The sequence below is a fragment of the Bubalus bubalis genome, chromosome 15, assembly GCF_019923935.1.
Source record: "Bubalus bubalis isolate 160015118507 breed Murrah chromosome 15, NDDB_SH_1, whole genome shotgun sequence".
Lineage (NCBI taxonomy): Eukaryota > Metazoa > Chordata > Mammalia > Artiodactyla > Bovidae > Bubalus > Bubalus bubalis.
In genome coordinates this window covers 63738941-63751829 of record NC_059171.1, presented here as the reverse complement: position 1 = coordinate 63751829, position 12889 = coordinate 63738941, and the positions used below count along the sequence as shown (strand labels likewise).

The window sequence follows — 12889 nt, the reverse complement described above, 5'->3', positions numbered from 1 at the left end:
TTACCTATGACACCAAGATGGTAATTCTCAAGGGAACTCACTAAAGCCACTGGCAAAACCTCAAATTGGTCTACAACCAAAGCTCATGCATCTGTCTGTACCTGGAGAAGGAGCTTCATTACTTTCTATTCATTTTCTGCCTCTAAATCCTCATGCAAATATATCTCATTAAAGGAATTTAAATGAGAAGATTAAAGGCAATCAGTTCAGTTCAGTTCAGTCTCTCAGTCTAGTTCAACTCTTTGCGACCCCATGAATTGCAGCACGACAGTCCTCCCTGTCCACCAACAGGTCCTGGAGTTCACTCAAACTCATGTCCATCAAGTCAGTGAGCCATCCATCCAAGCCATCTTCCGTCGTTCCCTTCTTCTCCTGCGCCCAATCACTCCCAGCATCAGAGTCTTTTCCAAGGAGTCAACTCTTCCTATGAGGTGGCCAATGTATTGGAGTTTCAGCTTCAGCATCAGTCCTTCCAAAGAATACCCAGGACTGATCTCCTTTAGAATGGACTGGTTGGATCTCCTTGCAGTCCAAGGGACTCTCAAGAGTCTTCTCCAACACCACAGTTCAAAAGCATCAATTCTTCAGCACTCAGCTTTCTTCACAGTCCAATTCTCACAGCCATACATGACCACTGGAAAAAAACATAGCCTTGACTAGACAGACCTTTGTTGGCAAAGTAATGTCTCTGCTTTTGAATATGCTGTCTAAGTTGGTCATAACTTGCCTTCCAAGGAGTAAGCGTCTTTTAATTTCATGGCTGCAATCACCATCTGCAGTGATTTTGGAACCCCCCAAAATAAAGTTTGTCACTGTTTCCACTGTTTCCCCATCTATTTCCCATGAAGTGATGGGACCAGATGCCATGATCTCAGTTTTCTGAATGTTGAGCTTTAAGCCAACTTTTTCACTCTCCTCTTCACTTTCATCAAGAGGCTCTTTAGTTCCTCTACACTTTCTGCCATAAGGGCGGTGTCACCTGCATATCTGAGGTTATTGATATTTCTCCCGGCAATCTTGATTCCAGCTTGTGCTTCTTCCAGCCCAGTGTTTCTCATGATGTACTCTGCATATAAGTTAAACAAGCAGGGTGACAATATACAGCCTTGATGTACTCCTTTTCCTATTTGGAACCAGTCTGTTGTTCCATGTCCAGTTCTAACTGTTGCTTCCTGACCTGCATATAGGTTTCTCAAGAGGCAGGTCAGGTGGTCTGGTATTCCCATCTCTTTCAGAATTTTCCACAGTTTATTGTGATCCACACAGTCAAAGGCTTTGGCATAGTCAATAAAGCAGAAATAGATGTTTTTATGGAACTCGCTTGCTTTTTCTATGATCCAGCAGATGTTGGCAATTTGATCTCTCGTTCCTCTGCCTCTTCTAAAACCAGCTTGAACATCTGGAAGTTCACGGTTCACATATTGCTGAAGTCTGGCTTGAAGAATGTTGAGCATTACTTCACTAGCGTGTGAGATGAGTGCAATTGTGCAGTAGTTTGAGCATTCTTTGGCATTGCCTTTCTTTGGGGTTGGAATGAAAACTGACCCTTTCCAGTCCTGTGGCCACTGCTGAGTTTTCCAAATTTGCTGGCATATTGAATATAGCACTTTCACAGCATCATCTTCCAGGATTTGAAATAGCTCAACTGGAATTCTATCACCTCCACTAGCTTTGTTCGTAGTGATGCTTTCTAAGGCCCACTTGACTTCACATTCCAGGATGTCTGGCTCTAGGTCAGTGATCACACCATCGGGATTATCTGGGTCATGAAGATCTTTTTTGTACAGTTCTTCTGTGTATTCTTGCCACCTCTTCTTAATATCTTCTGTTTCTGTTAGGTCCATACCATTTCTGTCCTTTATCGAGCCCATCTTTGCATGAAATGTTCCCTTGGTATCTCTAATTTTCTTGAAGAGATCTCTAGTCTTTCCCATTCTGTTATTTTCCTCTATTTCTTTGCATTGATTGCTGAGGAAGGCTTTCTTATCTCTTCTTGCTATTCTTTGGAACTCTGCATTCAGATGCTTATATCTTTCCTTTTCTCTTTTGCTTTTCACTTCTCTTCTTTTCACAGCTATTTCTAAGGCCTCCCCAGACAGCCATTTTGCTTTTTTGCATTTCTTTTCCATGGGGATGGTCTTGATCCCTGTCTCCTGTACAATGTCACCTACCTCCGTCCATAGTTCATCAAGCACTCTATCTATCAGATCTAGTCCCTTAAATCTATTTCTCACTTCCACTGTATAATCATAAGGGATTTTATTTAGGTCATACCTGAATGGTCTAGTGGTTTTCCCCACTTTCTTCAATTTAAGTCTGAATTTGGCAGTAAGAAGCTCATGATCTGAGCCACAGTCAGCTCCCTGTCTTGTTTTTGCTGACTGTATAGAGCTTCTCCATCTTTGGCTGCAAAGAATATAATCAATCTGATTTTGGTGTTGACTATCTGGTGATGTCCATGTGTAGAGTCTTCTCTTGTGTTGTTCAAAGAGGGTGTTTGCTATGACCAGCGCATTCTCTTGGCAAAACTCTATTAGCCTTTGCCCTGCTTCATTCCGTATTCCAAGGCCAAATTTGCCTGTTACCCCAGGTGTTTCTTGACTTCCTACTTTTGCATTCCAGTCCCCTATAATGAAAAGGATATCTTTTTTGGGTGTTAGTTCTAAAAGGTCTTGTAGGTCTTCATAGAACCGTTCAATTTCAGCTTCTTCATTATTGCTGGTTGGGGCATAGACTTGGATTACTGTGATATTAAATGGTTTAGTGGCAACGGATTCTGGCAAAAGTAGATTGTAGGTTTCCAGTCAGTGATACAAAGGCTGGCTTAGAATGGAGTTTAGGTATGTGTCTATCAAAAAGAAAGAAAAAATAAGATTTAAAAAAAAAAAAGGAGAGGGCAGAGCCAGGATATCTATTATATCCAAAGTCACACGCCAAATAAATTCCCAAGCTGTGTTTTATTCCTAGTTAGTATGTTTCTAGAACCTGCCTTCTTCACCACTCTGCTTTCATTTACCTATGATTTTTATTCCTGCAGAAAAGATAAAAGAATGAAGTTAATCATGTAGTGATATAGAGAATAATATAACTGACTTAATTTTTTCCTGACAAAGCAAGAGACATTATGGGGAGGGGTGCCCAGGCAAAGAGCAGGACAGTAAAGGAACCCAGAAGAAGCCAGAAGAACATGGCTTGCAATCTCAGGTTTTATGGAGATGGTTAGTTTCTGGGTTGTCTCTGGCCAACTGACCCAACTCAGGGTCTTGGTGGCAGTGAATGAATAGCTCAGCCAAGATGGATTCCAGCAAGGAGTAACATAACTGGCTTTACTTGTAACTGACTTTGTTGGAAAGGAGTTAAGGAAATAGCAATTTTAAAGGAATAAGAGCTAGTTTTGAGGGCTACTGGAAAAGAGGCAGAATTCAGTCAATATTGCTAAGGAGAAGCATGAAGAAACCCACAGCACCATCCTGCCTCACTAGTTCCATAAATATTTTAAACGATTCTTATTTTCAGGCAAGGCCCCCTTTCCAGAGTAAGCTCTACAGAGAATTAAAATAGCAGATTGAGAAGGACTCTTAAAAATCAGTTCACCTCAGATGGGGAAATGAGACCATTGAGACCATCAGGGAGATTTTTTCAGGTTCACACACAGGCCGACTTGGAGTCAAAAATGTCCTTCTAGACCGTATTTTAGTCTGTAGTTTTAATTATTTAAATATCTATGAATTTTTGCGTGGGCCTGGTGGTTAAAACAGTAAAGTAGAAATGGTGTTTGCTATTTTTGGCTCATCTGCAAACTTGCTGGCAGCTATGTCATGTCTCATTCACTTCATCCAAGATTTCCAGAAACTCCATGTTACCATATGTGGAATAGGAGTCTCATTAATCCTCATTCAAAATATTAGAAGGACTGAACTGTGAGTTAACTTGTACACAGTATTAATATTTTGAGATTTTTGGACAAAATCCATCATATAAGCAAAGAAAAGGGAACTCTCTTCCTTTTGTGGATCAAGAATTGATATCCTGAAGAATAGCAAACTTTAAATTCAATAAAGAAAGTAAATATTCCTCTTTGAAATCTGACAGTCAAAATTGGAACAATTTCAATATCCATGAAATTTCAAAAGTAATCATAAAATGAGCTTGCCTCCAAAATCTTTCTGTGTAAAAGTAGAAGCATTTTAAAATTACTTTTGGGACTTTTCTATCCTGAGGAAACAGCTGGTCACACTCTCCACTTAACGGTATATTCCCACGTCATCTTTGGAAAACTAAATACTGTAATTTACTTCAGCCATTATGTATTAATATTTATTATTTGAAGAAGGAAAAATAACCACTGATTTTTTTTCTTCTTTGAGAAGCACTGCATTCCTGAAGATTTATGGGAATCTATTTGTATTGTCTTGTTTACTAATCTTTATCAATCTCTGAATATTTTACTGTTAGAGAAAACTCCACATTGTTCATTGCACTTGATAATTAAGTATTTCATTTTGTGTTAGAGAACACCACTTATCTCATCCTCAATAGAAATAAATACTCATTTATTTTCCTTTCTTTCCTATTCAGAGGCCAATCAAAACAAATGATTTTATACAACATGAAGTTTAGCAAATGCCCACACTAAAAAGCATAGTAAAGTTCTTAATTAACTAGTCTGTTACCCTCACCAGGTTGTATCATCAGAAATATTAAAAGAACTAAAATGATGTAATTTTAACAATCTGTTATTGAAAAATTGAAAAGAGAAATATTTTTGCTGTTAAGTACAAATGGCATTTGCTAACCTGTTCCAAAACAACTCAGAGAATTCAGCTTATTACAATTATATCTGTCCACAAAATATACCCGAATCATCTGATGAAGATATCTACAGCTTATTGAGCTCCTTGGTTCTCAGCATCTTGCCATCTGGGTTCTGCTACACTACTGAAACTGATTCTGACAGTCATCAATAGCCCCTTGGACACTAATATCTCCTTGAAATGAACTTTCTCCTTGGTATTTCTTAGAACTCTGTCCTAATACATCTTCTCAATTTCTATATTTTCCTTGAGGGATTTCAGATGTTCTTTTGACTTCAATCACATCTAGGTTGCTGAACAAATTTTTATAGTCCAGATAGACTTCTGAATATCAAGCCTTTATATTCACTTTCATATTATATATCTCTGCTTAGATATCTGATCAAAATCTTATGCTCAATATTTCTAAAACTGAACTCATATTCTTATCCTCCACAAACTGCATTGTCATCTGTGCTCCGAATTTTAATGAATTGATCCATCAGTGTTTCAGTTTCTTAAGCCATAACCCTTATAAGTCTTCATTACTGACTCTTTCTTCTTTCCCCAACACCTACAACTAGTTAGTTGCCAAGTTCTCATGTTCCACTTTTTAAATACTTTTAAAATCTATTCATGATTAATACTACCCCTATTGTTCAGACCACAATTATCTTTTGCTTGGATTAATATAAAGGAATCCCAACTGGACTTTCTGTATTCAATCTTATCTTTCTCCAACTCATTCTTTATACTAATTCCCAGGTGGCACTAGTGGTAAAAACCTGGAGACTTAAGAGATCAGGGTTCAATCCCTGGTTTGGGAAGATCCCCTGGAGGAGGGCCTGGCAACCCACTCCAGTATTCTTGCCTGGAAAATCTCATGGACAGAAGAGCCTGGTGGGCCACAGTCTATAGGGTCACAAAGAGTTGGACACTATTAAAGTGACTTAACATGCATGCAAAATTATAATATGGGCATGTCATTTCCTTCTCTCTCTCTTTACTCTCTGAATGTTAGGAGGCATCCTTAATGCCTCATTTCTCTTTCTCTTCCAAACCCAAGTCCCATCAATTCAACAATTTGAATGATAGCAAATATGACCGTTTCTCTCTATTCCCAAGTCTGAGTTAAATGTCCACACTGGATGCTTTTACAGCCACTGGATTTCCCCCTACTAAAGATGGCAATGATCACACTCTTTGGTAAATGTCTCCTTGCTTTTCTGTGACCTCTAGCTCACTCTAAACTCTTTAAGGCTTAAGACCTTATCCTGTTTCCTCTTACATTTCCAGCATCTAGCTCTTTGATAAAAATATAATAGGAGATTGTTAATAGGTGACTGAAAAAAAGAAAGAAAAAGAGGAAGGAAGGGGAGTAAAGATGACAACTAGAAAAGTCACATTGTTTATTTTTTCAGAAAGACAAGCTATGTTCTTTCATCTCAAAAGTCCCAAGGAAACAATTATTTCAAAATGAGTAGCTACAAAGCTGAGCAAAGATGTACTGAATGTATGAAAGACACCACACAGTAGGAAGGGAAAAAAGAAGACACGATTGTTAAAAAAAGAAAAGAAAAATCCTTCTTCATGGCCTCCATCTCACTGGACTTGCCCTTTCCCTGTCCCTGAGTTGTACTGGACATTTCCAGCCCAGACAGAAAAGTATTTTAAATGTTGCCTATGCCGTAAGAAAAAGAAAAAGACTACCACTCCAAAATAAAATCATGAGAATTAAAAACAAAACTAAACTTTAACAAAGCCAATAATATCTGTTGATATAAAACTTCTGTTCTGAGCCTTGACTTTATTTCTTTATTTTTAAAGGTTAGCTGGTCTAAATCGTGATGTTTCAGTTGTAAGAAGGCACTCAGTTCTTGATTTTAGCGCTCAAATAAGCAGGGGGAACCTTCAAAGAAACTGAGATGAAGCTGGTTAATTGAGTCTTTTTTTTTTTAACCATGTTCATCATACTACCCCCAACTTAATGTTACTTCCTTGGGGGACTGACTGAACAAGAACTGCAGAGTAATGTGATGCTGCTCAGTTCCCACGAATGAAAAAAAATGATTTATGTGTGTGTGTGTTTTTTTTAATATGGTAAGTAAGGAAAAGAAAAAGAAATCTGAGATCTGATTGCAACGCAATGTTCATGATCTTTAATGTCTTCCTTTCCCTGCTCCAGTCTTATCCCAGGGCAGAAGGACCAGATGTGAAGTGATTCACAAGCAATATGAGGTGACAGTTCTTCCTTGTCTTGAAATTCTAAACACATTTCAAAGACACATTTTCAAGTGAGCCAAACCCATTTGAAACCACCCTCCTTAAAAATGACATCTTTTCTTCTTTTTTTTTCCCCTGCTTTGACTCCATGTACCTCAAACTGAGATCTCTGGATATTTGAAAGTGAAATTACTTTTTTTTTTAAAGTAATTTTGCAATTAATGAGAAAAAAAGGAGTTACTTTGACTCTGGAAAAAGTCAACTCGATTTACTCGAATATTTTCTATCCCCTTATATACTTGGTTTTCTCTATAGTGTCTCTCAACACGCATTTCATGATGGTGTTACAAATGAGCATTCAGTATCCCTTTTTAAAAATTACTTTCATTTTTCTGACCATATAATTTATGCAGAATATTAAAGAAATACCCAAAAGAAAATGACTCATAATGTCATTGGCAATAAATAACTTCATTCTTGGATATTTCCTTCATGTTTTAATATAGCTAAGGTCAAGAAGTTCCCTATAGAGTTTTCACTCTTACAATTTTACCCAGAGTAATTTACATATCAAAAATATCATAAAAACATTATTTTTATTGCTAATGTTGGATTTTATGTAGTTTTCATTGTTTTCAATACTATAAATTTTGCAGTCATATTATCTTCATATTTTCCAAGCACAGAGTCAAAGCTAAATTACTATATGCAATAACATTTATTGCATATATTTTGAGGCCTGTTTGATTTTTTTTGCCTGTTTGACTTTTGTTTGATTCCTATTTCTAAATAACATTTAAAAAGATGGCAAAAGTTGCCTTTCTTGTGTGCATTATTTAAGAATGATCCTTTCACTATAATTTTAAGGACATCAGCATTATTTACTTTACCTTTCAAGTTTAATGAGCACAATGGAATGTCCTTATTATTCTAGTTGGCATTTTTGATTAATAAGACTGCTGAAATTTGATGGTGTTCAGCACATCCATACCCAGACACACACATATTCATATTCCTCAGTGTCTAGTTGCATATGCACACAGATATGTCCTTTATATGGTCATTTTATTTATCTTTTGGGCCTTCCTTATATTTTGATGACCGTAATCAGATTGTCTAACTTCATTGAGAAGTCCACTCTGTGTTTGAGCTCAGCCTCAGATGGTCCAGAAAAATGCTTCACCCAAAATCAAATTTCTTGACATTATTCAATAGAACCACATCAACTAAACTTCTCTGTTCTCAGGTATGAGCTGGCATGAATGCTGAATTCGTCCTGAAAATCTAGCCCTGTGTTTTCTGGAGCCACTGAAGGGGGAAGCCTGAGTTCATTAAGTAATTATTGCCCAAGGAGGTGGCAGCTGATGCCAAGAGAGAGGATGAGATCACTTTGATTTCCTATCTGGCCTTTTGGACCTGCTCAGTCTGTTCCTTTGAGGGGCAACAGAATAATCGACTGGAGCATCCTGAGATACTTTATTTTTTAACCATATGTCTCTGTGTTTATTACTGAGTATGAGATCAGAAGACCATATGGACTGACTTGGGGATGATATTTTAAGAAATTATTAAACTGATTCATTGTAAGTGCAATGGATAAACACAAAGACATGACAAATGGGATCATTAATAATTTGATAATGTTTTGGACGCAGTTACAGTTAACAGTATACACTGATGTCTCACAGAAGAAGCAAAATGTGTTTTAAGATAGCAAGAGACATGGGATTGGCAAGTAAACAAATGACAGCAACCAAACCCCCACAGCTTTCAACAGATTGCCCCCAAAGATCTGATTGTCCCAATTCAATTCCATTAGACTCGAGAGAATAATTGCGACCATTGCCATCTCATGCCAGTGCTAGTCTAACACCTCTTTCTCACAATAGTAACACCTCATAACCCAGTGTTTGCAAGGTCTAACCTATTCCAGCTGCAGGAACCCTGCTGGACCTCCCCCTTAAGAAAAGATTTTCGCTTTCTTCCACCTGAGATGAAAACACAATAGCAGTTCTTTCCAAAAAACACTTTGGAGCTCTGTATTCTCAATTGTTCTCTGATCTCCACCCTGACCCACCAAACCATTCTCAACAGTGAATTGATAGTAAATGCTAAATATCAATGGCAAATACCTATCACCTATTTCTATTATGTAAGAATAATAGCTTTCATTAATTACCATATGTAATGCACTGAGCAATATGGTAAGCATATTTTGAAAAGTGTAAATTTATTTTCACAAGCTATAGACTACACTCTATTATTATTATTACAAGTATTATTACTAATTTTTTAATTGTAATAATAATAGAATGTAGTCCATAGGTTATGAGAATATTATTATTACTAGCTACCATTTATTGCATGCCTACATTGTTACAGACACCATGTTGAATGTGTTATAGTATTTATATTCTCAACACTCTATGTGATAGGTATTAACCCTGAATACTCATTGGAAGGACTGATATTGAAGTTGAAGCTCCAACACCTTGGCCACCTGATGCCAAGAGCCAACTCATTGGAAGAGACCCTGCTGCTGGGAAAGACTGAAGGCGAAAGGAGAAGGGGCAGCAGAGGATTAGGCAGTCTAGCTTCTGAAACTTCATCCTTAACTGCCGTGCACTTCCTAGATCAACCGCCTTCCACCCCAATGCCCTTTCCATATCCATTTCTTCACCAGGGGTGGCTGGAGCCACCGCACACCAATTTGCAAAAACCAACTGTTAAAATGTCAGGAAATTTGTAAACAGGTGACCAAACATAGTCAGTATTAAGAATTAAATTTTAGAAATCTGTAATCAAATTAATTATATTAAAAATAAAGGTAAATCCTTTTGTACCTTTGTGACTCATTTTAGCTTTAATACTAATAATATTAGTGGTAATAACATTAATAATAAAATTAATAAATAATACTAATACCATTAACAATATTACCCCTGCTAATAGTATATAATTTACTGTACATATTATTTTACTACATTTCCAAATTATTTTATTATATTTACTGTTACCAAGGCTCTTGAGATTATGCATCCATTGCATCCATATGGTGGGAGCACTATGTAATGTTGTTCTGTACACCTGGTCCTAACCCTGCTTTTAATGATTATCAATAGGCCACCTTAGAGATAGGCGAAGGCTACAAATCAGTGCATGTATTCCCTCACATAGTCAGTTGTTAAACATTTACCCATACCGCTGCCAAGGGTCATGAGTATTCAAAAAGAATTCTCTGGAAAATTGTCCCTAAATATTTAGGCTGTATGAGGAAACCTTTAGTTTATGTCACACTCTTTCAAATGATATAGTATGAATTCACTGGAATTCATAAAAAAAAGTGAGTGGTCCTCGTGACAGTACTGACACTTTTTGAATATAAACACTTCAAAGTAATAGTTCCTAGAGAATTTTTGCTGGTAGTCAAACTAAGAGGCTTTTAAGCTTCTCCACAAAATGTATCTGTCTACCTCTCTAAATCATGTAAGCAACTTAGTATAAGACAAAGGGTGGAAAGAAGATAGTAGTTTCTAAATGCGACAATATAATACAGTGCGGCTCATCCAATGAACCATCATAGTTTCCAGTGGCAGATCTCACCCTTTAAAAGGACGAAACAGCGAAAGGTGACACTAAGCTCACAGACCAGAGGAAAAACCCAGCTCAGTGCGGGTGGTGTCATTAGTGGGGCACAGCCTGAGAGATGTAAACCAGGCTGTGTGATCCCAGACCTCCTGGCTTGGTAATGTGATGCTTGGTAACTCTGCCTCGTGGGTCACTGGTTCAACCCGGCTTACGCTGAGGTTAGATGAAAGCTGCTGGCCGCAGAAAGTGATTTAATGCTTCCAGCGAAATGAAGCAGTTAGCTCAGCTCGGTTCTGCCTGGACTCCTGTTTTTTCCCGTAACAGTTAGCAGTCGTTAGCACCCTTGTTGACAGTTGACACAGAAAGGCCAAGATCGCAGGAGGCCCAGAGATTAAAAATCACATCTCACCTTGCTGGTGCCCCACAGAACAGAGCTGGAAAGGTAAGAAATCTTGTCCCACCACTTGGTCCCATTAGAGAACCGTCATATCCACCATCATGCTTCTTTCTCAAAGAGCCTGGAGTCAAGAGTTCAAAAGAATACTAGGAGGAAACAAAAAATATTTGTAAAGCCTCTTTGCTCGTCATTTCCCTTTTGATTTGAGATAAGAAAATGCAACATTTGTAAGGTCACAGTCTTAAATCACATTCTTTGGGTGAACATTTTCAGTAGAGGAAAATTTTGAACAGCTGAATGCTATTTGTAGGACTTATTTCAAATCATTAATGTTGGAAAAATAATAAGTTATAGTGTAGAATTTTAAAAGACCTCATAATGGTAGAAAAGTGTAGTTGAGTGAAGTGACCGCTCTGAACTACTTTAAATACTTAGATCTCTGGGAAAAACACCAGGTGGTGTCAAAGATTCAGAGACTGGGGTGCAAGGGGCCAACAGACATGAAACTTAGTCCTCATGTGTGTGCCTGTATGTTAGTTGCTCAGGCATGTCCAACTCTTTGCAACCCCATGGACCGCAGCCCACCAGGCCCTTCCGTCCATAAAATTCTCCAGGCAAGAATACTAGAGTGGGTTGACATTCCAAGAACACTAGAGGGGGTTTCCATTTCCTTTCCAGGGGATCTTCCCAACCGAGGGACTGAACCCAGGTCTCTGGCACAGCAGGCAAGTTCTTTACTGGTCTTAGCCACCAGAGAATCCCATAAGAATCTTAGTCTTAACCCTATCATTTATAGAGCATTACAAACTTCAGAAAAAAGTCATGTTAAACTTGATGGAATTCCATCTTTGACATTCTATGGTACAGCCTCTTTTTAGGCAGATGAAATATTTCTAAATACCTAAAAGTATTACTATGTGTAAAGTACTTGGCACAAAGTCTGGAATATAAGTGCTATATATTTAGTTCTCATATTATTTTTGTTATTACTATTATTATGATTATTATTTAAGATGCTAAATTACCCAAAGCAAATTATAAATGAGTTTTGGGAAACTAAAACTCTAGCCCTAGCCTGGATTTTTTTTTCTTCATCAAACTATAGAAAAATGTCATATCCAGCAGATAATCATTTACCAAACTATTGTTCATAGGAATAATAATTCTTCAGAATGTTCCTTTGTAAAATTATTCCTTGGATGAAAAAAAAATTGAGAAGATGCTTCCTACTACCTACCTTTAGAAAGTAACTGCATATTAGTTTATTAAATATTCAGAGCAGTTTTGAGGAAAGAAGTGTATCTAATCTGGCATACTTTAATATTCTCAAAGTTATTTGGTGATAAAACCTCATTAGTGCATACCTACCTGGGTCTCCAATGAAACTACAGACCTCCTTTTTGAATTGTCTTGAGAATTAAGTCTTGGCCTCAGTATTTGCCTATTCCAACCCCTTTGGATAAGTGTTTATTAAGTGACAGACACAGTTCTTTACAGCGATTATCCCACTTAATCCTGGCAATCGGTGGCTTCATGATGTCTTTGCAGATGAGTAAGAGGAAGTTCAAAGATGTTTAAAACTTGTATAAAATTATACAACCAAGATTCAACTGTAGAGTTAGTTGTCAGTATCCAGAACCCAGACTTTTAAGCTCTAGGCTATTCTGAATGACGATGAATAAATGAATGAATGAGTGTAAATATTTCCTGAGTTGGACTGGAGTGATGGCTGAGTTTGGACAGTGACCAACGCCCTCAAAGAAAACTTGATTGGACACTGTGACCAGTCAAGGGGCTTGGACATCCCCCACAAAGGAACCTTGAGCAGATCCCTCCTAAGTGACTGCAGGGCAAGGGGCTAAGAAACTGAGACAGGAGGGGGAGCTAG

General features: G+C 37.7%; 1 long non-coding RNA gene across 2 annotated transcripts in view; it reads left to right on the top strand.

The window, feature by feature from the left end:
• Positions 1-9831, top strand: part of LOC112579202 — a 79441-nt gene extending 69610 nt beyond the window's left edge. For both annotated transcript variants that reach the window (XR_006640049.1, XR_006640048.1), the window contains 2 exons: positions 6979-7031; positions 8263-9831. This is a non-coding gene — a long non-coding RNA (uncharacterized LOC112579202). The remainder of the gene's footprint in view (positions 1-6978; positions 7032-8262) is intronic.
• Positions 9832-12889: the final 3058 nt, after the last annotated feature.